The 11,768-nt window shown below is 39.1% G+C and overlaps 1 long non-coding RNA gene across 1 annotated transcript; it reads left to right on the forward strand.

Annotated features, from left to right (window-relative positions):
- Positions 1-6,646: 6,646 nt before the first annotated feature.
- On the forward strand, positions 6,647-11,253 carry LOC135297879 (uncharacterized). Its single transcript, XR_010359801.1, has 3 exons — positions 6,647-6,785; positions 7,212-7,298; positions 10,409-11,253. It is a non-coding gene; the product is annotated as an uncharacterized LOC135297879 (long non-coding RNA).
- The last annotated feature ends 515 nt before the right edge of the window (positions 11,254-11,768 follow it).

Genomic DNA, 11,768 nt, shown 5'->3' on the forward strand with positions numbered 1-11,768 from the left:
TTTTAATTCTTCCCTTTTTAGAAAGTGTTTCTTTTAGTGACAGAAACAGCTTTCATAGCCTACTTCCAGAACCTTCTTGTTACTAAGATTATTGTAATCATAAAAAATATATTTTTTTCATTTAAAAATATATTCTTTCATTTATACAGAAATCTTGACATGGAAACCCAGAGGAGGTAAATATCTGCCCCCAAGGTTTGGATATGGAAACTAAGCTCTGTCCACAGCCTGACTGAGAGTTTTTTAACTTAAAGAAGTTGTAGTATCTACTGTCCTCCATCTGGAAGATATTTGCAGTGCTCTGTGTGCTGTATAGAACCAGATATGGAGGTAATCCTGAAAGACTAAAGGGGGCAAAAGGATGGAGGATTTGGGATGCTAACAAGCCTAAAGAGTGAACACCAATAAGAACTAATAAAACTTGCCTGCTCTGGGAGTTGAAGAATTTTATTAAGGTAAAGTTTTAAGGAAAATAAAAAAGATGTAAAAGGAGATGATAATAAATAAAAATGAAAACAGGAAGAAGCAGAAAAAAATGGAAGTGGATAATTTAGTCACAAATACAAATTTTAAAGTGAAACTACTTTAAAATAGACTGAATAGACCAACAGCCACATTTCTACTGTGTCCTGGACATATCTTTGCTGCTGTTTCTTTTTCCTGTTTGAAGTGAATTTCTCTCTTTGTTTCTTTAGTTGTTTGGAGGTTTTCTTTCTTTTGTTTCTTTCTTTCTTTTTCTTTTTCTTTTTTTTTTAAATTTACTTCTTGACCACTGGTTATAGTTACTAGCAATTACTTCTAGTTGTTTTTTTACACATTTAACTTTGGAGTAGCAAAGCCTCATAGGAGCCACAGTGAATATATTCCTTTGAGATGCACAGCCAAGTGTGTTAAAGATGGGAAAGGGACAATTCCAAGTGTCTAATAATAACATCTAAATCATATAATTGATGTATTCATTATATATTAGATAATATATAACATATTCTGTGTAAGCTTTTATTTGACTCAACTGAGGCATTAAATTTTAAGGTGGAGGGGAAAAGCTGGAACTGATGTAAAATGGGGTCATGGCATCTTGAGGAACTCCAGGGTTACAGAAGACTTCTGGGACCTTGTCATGGAGCAGGGAAAATTCACATGATGGCTTTGAAACTTTCCTTCTTTTGAAAACTAATGACAGGTGGAAATACTGTAGGCAAAGCACTGAACTTTAATACTTTAAATGGCAAGGAAATTTTTCCTGAGAAATGCTTTATCATGTGCTCCAGAAGTGAGAAGGACAACTAAGAGTGCCAATGTCAGAGCAGGAAGGGCTGATGGTTGGCTGACCATTGCTTGGAGCACACAGGGAGGCAGCAGCCACTTAAAGCAAAAGATTTTAAACAAAGGCTGCTAAGGAAATATTTCAGCAGCGTCTTTTCCAGTGCCAGGATTCTGGGTCTGAGAAGGAGCATCACATTTGATAGAAGCTGATGCAAATTCAGTTTCCCTCATGCTGCCACAGACCTGAGGCATGAAAAATCAGCATTCCAGATGGACAAAAACCAGCAAGGAACCAGTAACACAGCCACGAGCCTTCCTCAAACCACATGACTAGAAAATAAGGAATACTGTTACCAGCTGGAATGTATATGTTTTAGAAGAAAATTAGTGTGAAAGTCAGGAAAAAAGCACTGCAAATAGGTGCAAAAAACCCCAAAAATATTTGATACCACTGTTTGGAAAAATGCTTTTGGCCAACACTGATTTTAGAGCACAACAAAGGGAACTGTTAGATATATTACTGCAAGTGAGTTAGATGGAAATACAGACAGAAATAGAAGTACTGGTGTTACAATCTGTCTACTTGACATGTACATGTATAAAGGAAAGGGTAATACTTAATTTGTGCTGTTTCTCAAATGCTGAAAATTGAAAAAAACTATATTTGGGTTAAAAGAATGGCTTGCAGGACTAAAAATACTCAAATGTATTAGGAAGAAAAAACCCACTAAAAGTAGGTAAGCAGTCAGATATCCAATGATGCAGAAAAGTCAAATGTATTCAAAAACTTATTCTATTCTGTATTTTGAAAGAAGCAGAACACTTATCACTTTAGCATGACAAAGTATTATCCAGTCCATAAGTTACTCAGGAGTGTATTATACCATGACTATAAGAAAGAAAATTGCCTAGCAAAACAAAATATCTTGCACCTGAGATTAAAAAAAAAAAAAAAAATTCTCTCAGAGCATTGTGCAGACCTGCTGTCTATTTTCAGTATACCTGGTACAGGCACAGTCTGGAATTATGGAGAAACTAAAACATCCTAATTTTCAGAAAGTGAGCATGGATAACCCAAATAAAAGAAAATAACCCCCAATGAATTAATGGAAAACATGACTGAGCATTCATTTATCTAAGAGAGAAGTAAGGAACATGGATATAAGTACTGCCTCTCAACAGTGTCTTTTGGAACATAAATCACGCCACATAATCCTGATTACATCCTTCAGGACACTACAAATTCAGCTGATAAAGGAGACAGTAGAGATATAATGTGCTTAGATTTTTACAATACATTTGACTGAGCACAGAACAATCTGATGAAAATATTAGAACATTACATCAATAATAAATTCCAGTTTAAACAGATTAGACAACAAACCTATCTCAAAAAGTAGCCGCTAATGTGAAATCATTAAATGGAGAGATTAGCTGTCCTTTTTTATGAGATTGGGATGACACATTCATTGAGCCAGTAAAAATATCTGCAAGTAAATTCAATAAGAATAGGGAAATTTGTAAATCTCCATTGCAGAGCAGGCAAAACCAGGGATCTCTATTACAATTTTTTAACATTTCCTTTTTTTTTTTTTTTTTTAACTGTCACAATGTATATCCACAAGCAAGGGCTGCAATGCAGGTGAACAGACCAGGGCCTGTGGAGCCACAAACACATTTAGGAATTCTGGGTGGGTGTTCATGGAGCAAAAAGGAAAGCTGGGAAGCAAAAGTTAATTGTTCATATGTCATTGGCAAAACTCACACCAGAATGGTACTATGTAGTTTTGATTTTCACATTTTATAAGGAATAGTGAAATGCAGAGCAGCATGTTGGTGGGAATTAATGTACTGTGGATACATGCTTCCAAAAAATATGACAAAGCCATCTTATACAATAGCAGAAGAAAAGCAGGAAGGAAAACAGATGTGAATATTCAGCAATGAGTACTTAGCCAGGGACTGTGCTCTTAGCTGATGGTGGAATCCCAGACTCTGTCTCTCCAAATGAAGAGATATCTTCCTTCAAGGTTCAGTGCAGCAAAAAAGTAAAATTAAGATAATATTTGAAGCTCAACACAGGCAGAACAAAAAAATCAATGGCCTAGTAGAGACATTGAACCAGGTAAAGAAGAGATCTTGTTGTATGGATGTCATGGGTAGTTTGCTAATCATTATGCTGGCAGATTTTAAAAAGATACAGCTTTGTCAGGGCAGTCCTGAGCACAAATACAGGCTGGGTGGAAGTGGATTGAGGCAGCCCTGAGGGGAAGGACTTGGTGGTGTTGGCTGATGAGAGGCTCAGCAGGACCCATCCATGTGCACTTGCTGGAGCATCTCTCCTGTGGAGACAGGCTGAGAGAGCTGGGGTTGCTCAGCCTTGGAGGTTGAAACATTTAAGCCCCTTCCAGTACCTAAAGGGGCTACAGGAGAGCTGGTGGGAGTTTTGACAAGGGCATGGAGGGACAAGACAAGGGGGAATGGCTGTAAGTGATAGAGAACATGTTGGTTCAGATATTAGGAAGAAATTCTTTACTGTGAGGTCATGGTTGCCCAGAGAAGTTGTGGATGCCCTGGAAGTGTTCAAGGCCAGGCAGGATGGGGTCTTGATTTTGGCAGAGGGGTTGGAATTAGATTATCTGTAGGGTCCCTTCCAACCCAAGCTCTTCTATTATTCTGTGGTCTTAAAAATGATATATGTAGATTGAAAGGGGCAGAAGAAATCTTGCCTTCATCTTTTTGTATTCTGAACTGGCTAGAACAGAGCCAGTAATGTTCTGCAAGCTGAAAAACTTCATATTTCCTCAGCATTGTTCCTTGGCTGTGCCTCACATTTTCGTACTTCCAGCAATAAAGGACAGCAAAAACGTGACTGAAGCAAATGTTGCTGAAGAGAGAGTGGAGGTTTTTTCCTGCACTCATTATAGCTGTGTTTTGGCACCAAGGAGGAAAGCTAAAAAGCTGTTGGTGCCCTCTTATCTTAACATTTCCATCCCAGCCATAGGCAGCCTGCAATGAAATCACATTTTCTGGCATGCCATAATGTTACAGCAAATGCTGCCATTCAGCTGGGAATTCCATTGCCTTCCAAACAACAGTCAGGAAATTCCCTATAGGATAATTGACAGTCTACTGTGAATTACACAGCTATAAATAGCACACCATGGGTGCCTGGTGAAAGGATGATAAAACACAAGTGCAAGTTCAGTATTTATGAAGTCATTTGCACCACAGAGAAGTATTTATCGCTGTACTTGCAGTTTTTATATTTTTCCTTCCCCAGTATGTATAGAACAGGGAACAGCCAGCTATAAAGAACTGTGAAATATGATCTTTAAGAAGTTCACTCTCTCTTTCATTTCTGTATTCTTTCTGTTCCTGCTCCTTTGCTAAAGGTCCTGCAGCACCATTCATATCTGATCAATTTTATCCTATCTCTTCCTCCAAACTGCTTTCCCATCAATAAACCTCTCCTATTCGTCAGGTCATCACAGAAGACAGAGGAGGACGGGTGTGCTTTACATGCCTGTGGCTTCTGCTTTCAGGAGCATAGAGACACAGAACTCAAAATTCCACTTTAGTAAAGAAATTAATCCTTCATTTTCTATTCTCACCATCAAAGAAACAACTTGAAGGATCATATGGTTGATTAGAGAAGAAATGCTTCCCCCTGCATGATACAGAAAAGAAGAGTGAAAATTTAAATATTGAATGCAACCTTGAGGAAGGTTAAAGACAAACACCAGCAGACATGGCTGTTGTTTTTGCATGGACAGTGTGCCTTTATCTATGTATACAGTGCTTCAGAAGTGTATGAAATATAGATTATGACTCATGAAAATGAGCTTTACCCCAAATACATCAGTGTTTTTGTACTCTCATATACTCAGCAGAAGCACACAATGGCAGTGGAAGGAATCTGAAAATGTGCACTATTGAAACATCCCTCCAAAATAAGAAATTCCATCCTTGCTACATGAAAGTTGATCAAATAATTACCTTGGAGTTCAGGTCATAGAAGCTTTTGAATCCATCAATAAATACCATCAAAAATTACCATTAAAAAACACTCGTCTTTTACTGACAACAGATGCAGAAATTTAATAATTAAGAATGGTTCTTAAACAAATGGCACTTCCCCCCTCTGACACAACAGCACTCAAGCTGCTCTTTGGGAAGAAATAAGGATAAAGTTTTTTAAGACAGACTGGGGCTTTCATGTTTAGTCAAGGTCAGTCATCCAAGTTTCCTGAAAGAGTGATGTGACATAGTCAGAGTGTGTCACATTCATATTTTCTGAAAAATGTCTTCTCCCAGGATTTTTCTCCTGGGAAGCTGAGAAGCCTCCAAGAAAAAGGAAAACAAGATTATCTCATTTGCTTCTTCTGTGTTTTGCTGCTTTGGAGTGTGTTTGGAGATTGTTTACCAACAGGTGGTTGTTTCATTGGATTCTGGTGTGAGTTGTTTTCACTCTTTGGCCAATCAGTGCCAAGCTGTGCTGGGACTCTGGAGAGAGTCACAAGTTTTCATTATTTTCATTATTATCTTTTTAGGATTCTGTAAGTATCCTTTCTGTATCACATTCTAATATTCTTTAGTATAGTATAGTTTAGTATTCTTTAATATAATATAGTATCATAAAATAATAAATTAGCTTTCTGAGAGAACTCCATGAGAACATGGAGTCAGATTCATCATTGCCATGAGAGTCCCTGCAAATAGAATAACAGAATAAAAAAAAAGTAAAAAGAGGATGCAATATTTTGTTTCCATCCTACTCCACTGCAGAGGAGAACAACCACACTACATCATCTCCAATGCCATAAACAGAATCTCACATTTTAATGATTATTTCAGCTCAGCATTGACTATGAGGTTATGTCTGATTATCTTTCAGAAGAATGAAATTCAGAATCATACCTGTTTGGGTATGTCTTTGCACATTGCTTGCTTTTGGGATGTGGTTTCCTACAAAACTCAGTAACGGGTGAGAAAAATAAAATAATAAATAAAGGGAAGAGAGGGAAAAGGCAAATAAGAGTTAACAGGGAAAGGAGAACACAAGTTTCATGTTGCAAGCAAGGATGGTGATCTCTCTCAGGGCTGGGAGATGTGATAGAAAGCAGATCATTCTTCCTCATTCTGCCCAGTGAGAATGTCTCCCAGAATAGCACAAGCCTCAGGGTACCATAGACCATTCTGGTATCTCAGGAAATAAAGGGCCTTTCCATTTCTGTTTCATGCACCTGATCTCAATGTCACATTAAGGCCTCTAGGGGAAAAAAAAAAAGGATATTCTCATTCTTTTCTTTACTTGTTTCAGCTGATCAGCTTTTGTTCATTCATTTCTGATCATGGTCACCAGGCATGATCCCAACATTGCTCCCAGGTGGTATCAGCAGACATTTTTCTGAGGTGCATTAAGTGTGTCTCCATGCACAGGGCTAAACAATGGCAAACCTTCCTGCTTAGTATTGTCTTTCATGAGCAAAAGAATAAATTACTAAGACTCAGTTGATGTAAGGGGATTTATTAAACTAATTTGACTCAACTGTTTATCTAAGTCATTCAGATAAATCTTCTAAATCATAATTTGTGAGAAGTGAAAGTTGCAATTTACCTCTTCTTTACTTATTGCTTTATCTTATCCATTTAATTGGAGGTTGATTTCATGTCAGGGCAAAGACGTTTTCATCTTCTGTGCTTACACTGAATCTTTCACAAATGCATTTCTGATCTCATTCACAGATTTAATTAGCTCAGTGTCTACTTATCCAGACACTTCTATGGTCTTTGTTATTCTGAAAAGTGTGAGCTTGCAAAAGCAATGGAAAAAAGAAAGATTCAGCTTACTCAGACTGTATGAATGAAATCTGTGATAAGAAATTATAAAGTGATTCACATTTTCGTTATTATCAGTCATAACCAGTCGGATTTCCTGACAGAAACTCATCAGTCTGTGGAGTATTTTCAACATTCATTCTGAACACTCACTCCAAGAAGTCTGGCCCAGAGAAAAGATTTTCATCATGGTATCAGTCAAATACTATCTCTGTTCCTTTAACTCTTTCTCAAAATTTTAGCCCTGTTATTTAGCTTTTTCTTCCTCTTTAGTGCACTGAGCAGCACAGACTTTAATTTAGGCTAAGATTCCAGAGAGGAAAACAGTCCTTATTCTTTGACTTCATCACAATCTTGCACATACATTCAAGGATGTGATTAAGCTAAGTCCTCCTTTCCTGACCTGGTCCTCTACAAGGCTCTTAGTTTTTTATTAGTAAGATAAAACTGCAGTAAGTAGAAGCTGGTTTTGAATGAAGGAATCTTTCTTGCACAAATGAGGAATATTTTACTTGCAGTCAGACAGGTTTTTCTATACACTAAAAACAGCAAAGCCCAGACAAAACACTACAGGCATGCAAAGGAAAAAGAGAGATATGAATAAAACAGAATTTAAAGGAAATCACACCACATGCAAATAACCAAATCTGTAAGTGATGCTCTGAAGAGAGAGAAGCTCTCTAAAACAGTTTCAAAAGAAGAAAAGAGGCCAAGCTTCGACTATTTTTACATAGTGTCAATTTGCAGCACATCATCAGGGCAGTGCAAGGGAGGATTATGCAACTCCTTCAGGATGGTTATCCTGTGAGGAATGTAATTAGAAGGGCTCTGCTCTCAAAGCATGTCAGTCTTGAGAGGCTTTCTCAAACGAAGATAGCTACTACCCATCCTAAAAACGGGTCAGGGTCATGGAAAGAGAAAGATTAACAGGAGGAGTCAGAGAAAAAGCATCCCCCCCTCACAATAAGGTCCAAGGAGGGGCAAAACCCTACAGTGCAGAGAGTGGTCCTGTCATCACTTGGGTGACTGCAGTGGGATCAGAAGAGCAGGAAGTCATATTAACAGCTGGGAAAAGACCAAAGATATGTGAGGGGAGCAGTTCCCCCTTAAAGAGGGCTTTGTGCACTGTAGATCTGCATATTCTATAGCTGTGGATTGTGAAACAAAGCCGAGGCTGTGCTTGCTTTCACAAGGTAATTGTTTCAGTAGCAGTGTTCTCTGACTAGTTATGCAGCAAATAACTACAGTGAAACCAGATGGCAGGCTGGGATTGCAGGATCAGAAGCAAAAATGAATTTGTGTGCACAAGCTTCCTCCAGCATTCAGGTACCAGAGCACCTGGCAAAGTGCTCACGTTGTTCTTTTCAAAAGACTCCAAAGGCTAATGCCAGAGTAGGTGCAGATCCTGTGGTGCATCTGTCTTCCCAAATGCTAGACGGAGATCACAAGGCATCCAGCTCAGCTGCAGGTGTGTGAGAATTTATTTAATTTTTCAGCCACTGAATATAAATCAAAACTTTTTAAAAAATTGTTTTTTCACTCCTATTAGTCAAATGTGGATAAATTTTCAAGCTGAAAGGCTTAAGACCATTATTGTGTTTTGTGGACCATTGGTTTTGATCAGAGAAATAAAAGATGTAACTTAATTGAGCCATTTGCTCCTGTAAAGAGACCACAGCATGGGAACAATAGCTGCTCCTATTCATTCATGAGGGTGCTCAGTGTATGGACTTAATGAGACAAACAGCAGCTCTGTCTCCACAATAGATGTCCTGTTAGTGATCCATAAACCATGCAGGATTCCAGCAACATGCTCCAGTAAGAGCCCTCTATGAGCCTGTCCTATTTTAATGGATTGATAATAAAAGTCATTCTCCTTGGAAGAGAGAGATCAGAAGGCATCTGATCATCTGTGCACAGATTTGCATATGCTGCTGTAATGATAATTTCTCAGCCATGCTTTGGGGTGAGGCAGTTCCTCAAAGAATGGGAACAGAAGTATGGCCAGTGTCACTGTAGCGTGTTGTTTAGCTCAGAGAAGAGACTCCAGGACTTGTTTTCATCAGTGGAACCAAGCAGGCTGACCAGCCTCCTTTCCTCTTCACTACCCAATGTGCATAAACAAAATCTCTTGTCCAACACACTCTGTGTGTGGCTACTCAAGTAATTCAGAGACAGATGCTGCAGGGAAAGCAGACAGCACCATCAGGCTTCCCGCGAGGAGCATCCCACCTTCTCTGCACTGGGAAATCATGAGATGTTGGGCACTACAGAAAAAAACAGAGTTAGGGGCTAATGCTCATCTTCCCACCTAAGTGCCAGCCCAGACACCAAAATTAATCACAAAGGCTCTTATTTGTATTGACCTGACCCTGGCTAGGTCCATTCTCACACCACCTGGAACTGTTAAACCTCTGTCCATCGGGGTGTTAGGATGTTCTGCTTCAAGACACTGGTTCAGACAGTGCTATCCAGAGTCCCTTTCTGACTCTGCTGTCAGTGGGCAGAAGGAATCACAAGTCTCCTACTGACAACTGCTACCAGCAGGTTCAGTGTGTCCCAAAGAGCAGCATCACAAACAAGGCCTTTACCACTCAGTGTTTCCACACCAAAAAAACCCACCCAAAACTTCCTGGGGGTCTGCAAGTCTCTGAAGTTGGTAAATTACAGGGGGTTTTGCACAGAAAATAAATAATCAGCTATTTTTAAGACAAAACAGGGAAGGCCCTGAGGAATTTGCTAACTTAAAATAGAAAAGAAACACCCACACCCACAGCCTGTTTTAGATCCCCAGCAATGAGCTAATGAAGATGCTGAAACACAGAGTCCCCCTCAGAATTTAATTTTAGTGTCTTAGCTAGTCTTATCTCAAAAAGAGAGATTCTAAGAACAGAAAATCAAACACCACCCACTCCCTTTACTACATCTGTGTCAGAACTCCCACTCATCTCCCTTCCCCTTGGCTCCAAGCTTCTCTATTTCCTGATTAGAGGAGAGGGATTTTCCCATTACCACTGCATATTACATCCTAAAGATGTGGAAAGTCTCGAAACAAGGGGCAGCACAAAGCCTTCATCCTTAAGTGAGATATAGGGCCTAAACTGAGCACCTTCAGCTCATCCCTGTGCAGGGACAGGGTGTGGCATCTGGGTCCCCTCTTTGATTCAAGTGCTTTGCATACAGATTTGCATTGTTTTTTAAACTATTTCTCCTAAATATGTATTGGATTCCCAGAGGGAACTAAGGGAGGGATGAAGGAAGGATTTGAAATTTCCAAAAGATCTTTATTCATTTGATGCAGGTGCCTGGACCTGACAGCAATGATGAGTAGAAGGTCTGGGTTGTTCCTTGCTCCTCTGAATACACATGACATCATAAATGCCTGACTTCACCTTAGATGCCATGGGAGGTCACCTGAAAAAACATCATCTACACCTGCCCCAGGACAATTTCTGCCTAATAAAACACAACCTGGCACACACAAGAAAAAGCCTGCTGGAGGATGCCTGAGGGAGCAAACCTCATGAGGCAGATGCTGGTCTCAGTGAGCTGCTGGAAATCCCTCAGACATGGACAGTGCCGAGGGTTGGATGAGGATTCCAGATGCTCTGGAAGAGCTTTAGTGCTGAAACAAAATATGTTCCACTGCAATCAAACCCATTCTGCTTGCATTCATCCACAGAGTAATTTAATCCTTCCCTGCTGCTCAGCTGAAGGAGATTCTCTGTGCCTTTTCATATAGAGGGGTTTGAGGGTAACACCTGACTGAGCCCTTTGAGAGCATCCTTTTGGTGTGGGCTGGGGAAAGGAGGAGGAGAAAGACAAGATAAATCTACCTATGCATGGATGCATAGGAAGAAGAATATGTAAGATACACATTCATTATGTATTAAAAATTTCAGAAGTATTCTGGGCTTCTTTCCTTCTAGCATGAAAAAATTATGTATTAATAATGAAATAGTGTATACCTTAGCTGTACTCCCCCATAAACACATTTACTTGGCTGTAGCTTGAAATTCTAAGTATTAAAGTGAAAGGCTTGGGACTTATTTTTTCAGCTGAAATTAATTATCTTAATTTTACCTCTGTTTTGGCTGGGAAACTGTCAGTCTCTGGTTTTGCTTCTTGGAATACAACTTTCTCTTCATTCCTGCAGAATGAGGCTGTAGTGACATAAGCACATCAACAGCAGGCAAGACCAAACTGCTTCTAGAACAAGCCAATGTTTCTCATAATGCTCACTAACAGATGCTTAGTGAACATGTGAAACAGAATAGGCATATTAGTTAATCCTGCTACAATTTAGGGAATTTCTGAGGTCATAACTGCACTCCTGTTATCACATTTAATAGTTTTTAGTGGCCCTTTCTCCTTGCTAAAGTTTTCTCCTCACCCAATCATTTTTAACCCGTCTTCTGGCCATCTTTTTGTAAGGCCATTTTTGGCATCCCAGTTATTCTCCAACAGTAAGGCCCATGATTTTTTAGACATTAGGTGAAAAAACACTGTTACTTTATTAAGTTTTTATTAACTGTTCTGAAATAAAAACAATTCAGTTTTTCTTCTTCAATTCAGCTTTTTCACAGCATTCATTATTGCTGATTCCTCCATCTTATTTTCCTTTCAGCCATTTCTTCTTCATACATTTTCACTCTTTTTCA

This window comes from Passer domesticus, chromosome 3 (assembly GCF_036417665.1).
Source record: "Passer domesticus isolate bPasDom1 chromosome 3, bPasDom1.hap1, whole genome shotgun sequence".
NCBI classification, from domain to species: Eukaryota; Metazoa; Chordata; class Aves; order Passeriformes; family Passeridae; genus Passer; species Passer domesticus.